The following is a 6,000-nucleotide window of genomic DNA, read 5'->3' as shown; positions in this document are numbered from 1 at the left end:
ACGCTGGCTGCATCCAAAGTCAAGTGGATTTTCAAACATTTGTCTGAAGCAGGGATATATTTACGTGAAATCTCCAATAGTTTATTTATCTAATAGGATACACACACTGCTCTTACTATGTATGTGCCCCCACCCTTCTGGGTCTTAGAACACTTTTTAAATATTAATTATATCCTCAGAACAACTATCTGAGCTAAATACTGTCATTATCTCCAACTTTGCAGCTGGGGAAGCTCAACCTTGAAGTACGAGGACTGTTTACAAACCTGAAGCCAATAAGAAGAATTGGGGAGACTTGAACCTGGCAAGCTGATCTCTAAGGTGTAGGTTCTGCCATGGCTGAGTGACTCGGTTGGAGCGTTGTCCCATACACCAAAAGGTTGCAGGTTTGATCCTTAGTTGGGACGGGTACAGGAGGCAACCAATTGATGTTTCTCTCTCACTTCAACATTTCTCTACTTCCTCCTCTCCTCCTCTCCCCCCATTCCCCCTCTTCCTCCTCCTTCTCCTCCTCTTTCTTTCTTCTTCTTCTTCTTCTTCTCCTCCTCTTTCTTTCTTCTTCTTCTTCTTCTTCTTCTTCTTCTTCTTCTTCTTCTTCTTCTTCTTCTTCTTCTTCTTCTTCTTCTTCTTCTTCTTCTTCTTCTTCTTCTTCTTCTTCTTCTTCTTCTTCTTCTTCTTCTTCTTCTTCTTCTTCTTCTTCTTCTTCTCCTTCTTCTTCTCCTTCTCCTTCTCCTTCTCCTTCTTCTTCTTCTTCTTCTTCTTCTTCTTCTTCTTCTTCTTCTTCTTCTTCTTCCTCTTCTTCTTCTTCTCTCCTTCTCCTTTGTCTTCTCTGTTTAAAATCAATAAACATATCCTCAGGTAAGGACTTTAAAAAAAGGAATTTGAAATGTGAGTCCTCACCCACTATGTCAAGCTAACTTATAATGACTATTTAAGAAATAACGGTGTACTATGGAGGAATTTTCTAGATAATCCAATCCTTTTTCATCACATTGTAAAATTTTAGTAAGGTGGACAACCAACAATTTCAATTTTGTTGTCTTCCTTAAAGACTATAAACTAGGAAGTTGTGCCCCATAAAAGTGACTACTTTTTGTGTCAGAAAATGTTTTCTTCTCTGAAATATCATCCACATCTTTGATTTCACAGTGAGTCATAGGATACTTGTGGGCTCCCTGGCTCTCAGCCCTATTTCAGCTCTCTCTGTTTCCAGCGCAGGTGTCTGTGAAGTCAGTCATAGTGACCTCTGTTTGTTTTGGAAGTGTTTTAGAATTAATAAAAATAGTCTACTATTAGCCAGCATTCTACTTGGCAAAGTCACACACATATCAAGCCTGCTTAGATATGTATGTCTTTAGTAAATTTGATTTTCCTTATTCTTAGCCGATTACACATCTGTGTTTGCATTAATTGTTATGGATCTAATTTTTTCGTTGTCTCGTGTGTGTGTGTATCTGTGTCTGGAAATGATTATCATCTGTTTAAAATTCAAACATACTGTTTTTTTAGCTAATAACCTACCCTGTCTTCAACAGAGATGCTTGCTTGGTTTTTAAAGAAAAGGTTGTGGGATTTTAGAAGATTTATATTTTGATCATGGAGCCAAATTCTGACCACATTTTTTTAAATGGAAACACCTTTGACCAAAAGATAAAGTTAACCTGTAGCCTTTGGATTTGAAGTCTAAACGTAAGGATAATGTGTGAATGTGCCAATTATTTCCTGCCTCTGATTTAGCTACTTTTTTGCTGTCAGGTATAAAGAGACACACAGCTCTGTCTCCTAGTAATTAACAGGAAAGAAAAGATGGATTTTTAACACAAATTAAATTTTAGGATGACATCACAAGGAAAAGGAGAATGTCAGTTTGATAATGGAGTAATTAAAGTTTCATTAAAAATAAGACATTTTGACTTGGCATATAATTGAGATATCTTCTACTATATTGGAACAATTTTAAAATTTTAAATGAAAGCTGAATAGTAAAATATAGAACCCCAGGTGCAAAAACTTTCAGCATCCTCATTGCAGGAGACAGGCCAGCCTGCCTGCAGTATAATGTGCAACTCTAAGCAGTGCTGAGTCCTAGCTTTCGTACCAGACCTGTTGTTTATGCTCCGGATGGCATTTTTTCAGGAAAGATTCATGACCTAGAATATAGGTGACAATCTCATCAGTAATGAATGATGGCTTATATGAATGTGGGAATTTATTTTTGGCAAAATCATCCCTTCATTGAAATGTATTTGAACATCTACTACAGGCTCGGCACTGTGTTAGGTAACAGAGGAACAAGATCTTTACTCCCACCGAGTTTCCAATGTACCAAGATAGATAATAATAACACGCAATTTCAAATGAAGAAGGGCTGACTACAAATTGCCACAGCAGCCAATACGAAGGGGGACTTAGTCTTAGGGCACATAATACACTCTGTATGCTTTTAAAGATAATTTCCAAAATATATGTGTGTGTGCTAAAAAGCTGTATACCAGCCTAATTTTAGCCATAAATTTCAGCATTCATCACATTCTATGCGTATACATTTCTACTCCACTGAACAGAGTTCTTAACTCTGATTGCAAATTAGAAACACTTAGAGAACTTTAGAAGCACACTAGCATTTAGGTCCAAGTCCACAGATATTCTGATAGCTTGCAGGGGGGGCCCAGGCAGGAATATTTTTGAAAGCCTCCCAACTGATTCTACCACACATCCATGATCGAGAACCGCCACTCTGAGGCCGAGACGCCTGCTCTGCCTGTGCTTATGCCCAAGCTCAGGCACTGGGAGCTACAGGGATTCAGTGTGCAACAAATGTTTATAAGCTGGATGAAACTGATTTGATAAGCCCTAGAAATGCATTGCAAACCACTCCTTTTTTATTGTCCTTTTAATTTAATTTAATTTTAATTTTTCTATCCCCCCGCGCCCTCTTCCATCTCCACCTATCCCCCTTCCTCCCAGTCATCACACTGTTGTCTGTGTGCATGAGTTCTTTCTTTTCTTTCCCATTTTTTACAAGCCATGTCTTAGGTAAAGAAAATCTTGCTATTATGTGTCCTTTCACTTCTCCGATAGCAACGTAAACATGATGAAGACATCCATACAATCTGGCGAATCATTTTCCTGCTCTCTCAGGGGGAAGCAAGAAAGATTACAGGCTTATCATTAAATAACTACACGGAGTTTGGATTCAGAAATATTCACATTCACCCATGGCTTATGTAGTTCATGTGATTCTCATTGTTTGTGGCATCTATTCCCATCAACCCCACGAGTCCAATTTGCTCAATACCAGCCCTCAGGAAGTACCCGGCCTCTGCAACTAGAAGATGCTTTTCACCCTGCCATTTCGATCAGCGCTTCACGCCAGCCCTAAAGACAAAATATCCAGTCAGCGGAATTCTGGGAAGGGTTCAACTGATTGAACTGTCCAGATATTTTGGCTGGGAAGCAACAATCTGAGGCTCCCCCATAAACACAAATTTCCATGGAAACCAATCCAGGAGACAGTGTATATTCACTTAATTTTAGGTCCAGCGAACCTCATGGGACCTTCCCTGAGTGAGTCTGGGTTCTTGGCATCCAAGCCAGTGCTTCTTCCCTTGGCTGGCTATCACTCTGAGCCATTATTTTAACCAAGCCCAGGTAGCATTTGCCTTGAACAGGCTCCAAGGAGTTTTCTGGGGAGAACTTATGTCTGTGGAACTGTCTGCTCACCCAGACTGCAGAAACCCTTTGTCTACCCAGACAGGAAAACACATACGCAACACTGCACTGTTACTATTAAATTCATTGACTGTTACTCTATTTTTTTAAGTACAGCTGCTCTCTTCACGGACTACAATTTATCTTTCCCTTGAAATCATATATGTGATTTTTATGACTATCTTAAAGACATCAGTGATTTATATCTTACTCAAATATAAATTAACCTTTGTGTTTCTTAACCAAGTGTTATGAAATATAAAAAATGCTTTTTGCTGTGAAAATTTACTCTCTACCTTATCTGATTGTAAATTTAGATTTGGGCATATCTAGTTTTCATTATTTAATGGAAAGGAAAGTGCACATCTTCAAATAAATAATGTAGAACATTACTAAAAGTGAAACAGAACTCTGCCTTTTAAACAGTTACATCTTTCTTTGCTTGCCTATTGTACCAGGAGGCATTTGGTGCAGGACAGAGAGTGGTCACTCTATGTGTCTTAAGCAGGGACAGATTTAAAACAGGGAATTTAGTGCTTACAAAAGCAGTGAAAAGGTTCAAGGAATGGTTTCTAGGGTTGGCCTCCTGGAATGACTTCAAAAAAAAAAAAAAAAAAAGCTGACCCCAATAAGGCTGCCACTGGAGCTACAGTGGAAGGAAGAAGCCCAAATTATTTGTTCCAGTGGCTTCTCCATATCCAAGAAGCTGGAAAATGGGCCTTGGCAGCTGTGATTCCCAGATCTGAAGCCCTGATCAAGATGGCACCACTTCTGTCTCTGCTTCTTGCAAACCTGGGAGCTGAGGAATGGACAGGGAAAAACCAAATTAAAAAGACTTCCTATTTCTGTGACCTTGCTGGCCAACAGCAGTAGCTAAAAGCTACAGGAGAATGGCTTAAGCCTCACGTCCACCTTCAGATCTCATGGCAGAGGCAGATTGGCAGATCCTCATTGCTTCTAAACCCCAGCTGCAAGGAAGTCTGGGAGATACAGTTAATAGTTTTCCAACCTGTTCAACCAAAGGAAAGGTAGACGTTGTGAATATATATGACACAGATATAAACAACAGAGATTAGATACTATCCATTACTTTGTTTATACATTGAAGTTGGATACAAGTAGAAGATTACAAATTCTGATGAACCAGAGTTCCCCTGATTCCTCAGTTTTGGAGGAAAATCAAGAGTATGTGCTATACTAATATTAGCTACAGTTTCAACTTCCATGTCTTCAAGAAGACAGCCAAAGATCGCCCTCAACTAGAAGCCCTAGGTGTCCAAATACTTGACTTTTCTACAATTCAGCTTAACTAGATGTCGAATTTTTGCCATTAAGCTGCATGAATTCAGTCTCTAGAAGTGTATTGTTCTGCAGAATGACCAGAAATTCCCACTCAGTTAAGGAACACAAGATGAAGTTGCCTTTTAACATGTCCATTCTTCTCAGAATGCATTTTGCCCATAATAACAATAATTGATACCTCAAAGCAAATAAAGTATTTCATGATGTGGCTTAGTGGTTTTATTCATGCCTCTTCAGGAAGTCAAGAGACCACAACACAAGTCTGAAAAAAAATTAGCCTCTGTTTTTGATTACACATGTATTGCCTCAAGCAAGGACAAGTAAAACAAACAAAAAATTACTGTTAATTTGTATAAGCAGTACTTTAGGGAGCCCTTTAAATAATGAAAATTATGTGGGCAGTGGCAAAAAACAAAAGAAATTAAACACAAGTGCTTGATTTTGAAATGCAGTCAGCAACTGTTTTCGTTCATATTCCTTCGGTCTTTCTTGTGTACCCGTGTACCCAGGAGATAAGGTGTATCTAGAAAGGTCAGTTTATAAAAGACATTACAGAGGTGGCTAAAATACATTTAAGCTAAAACAATGATCTTAAATTAAAAAAAATTATTTACCTGACAGAAATTCAATAGTGCAAGCCTTATTAACAAAATTGTATGGCTGTATGTTGTGATTTCATCTTTAAAACCTCTTTTTTAAATTAAGAGAAGCATTTCTTACAATTACAGGTAAATTCAATGATGAATCTTTGATCCCTTTAAACCACTTGCTTCTAAATTTTCATCTTCAAATCTCCTCACTTCAGAATCTGCAAACAGAGAACACATAGATAGAGCCTTAAACATTATGGATACAGTGAAATTTATTATATTTTTTATTAAGAAAATTTAATAGTGTCTCATAAATGAAGTAATTTTCTAAATCTGGTTAAAATGCACATAGAATGTTACTGAGGATGAACATTTCAGTTGTCAAAATAATATTGTT

The 6,000-nt window shown here is 38.0% G+C and overlaps 1 long non-coding RNA gene across 2 annotated transcripts in view; it reads right to left on the bottom strand.

Moving 5' to 3' along the window:
- Window positions 1-1,919: 1,919 nt before the first annotated feature.
- LOC112306635 (uncharacterized) overlaps window positions 1,920-6,000 on the bottom strand; it is a 95,761-nt gene continuing 91,680 nt past the window's right edge. For both annotated transcript variants that reach the window (XR_002974969.3, XR_002974973.3), the window contains one exon: window positions 1,920-5,821. This is a non-coding gene — a long non-coding RNA (uncharacterized lncRNA). The remainder of the gene's footprint in view (window positions 5,822-6,000) is intronic.

The sequence above is a fragment of the Desmodus rotundus genome, chromosome 2 (assembly GCF_022682495.2).
Source record: "Desmodus rotundus isolate HL8 chromosome 2, HLdesRot8A.1, whole genome shotgun sequence".
In the NCBI taxonomy this organism is placed as follows: Eukaryota; Metazoa; Chordata; class Mammalia; order Chiroptera; family Phyllostomidae; genus Desmodus; species Desmodus rotundus.
This window is presented reverse-complemented; position numbering and strand designations above follow the sequence as displayed.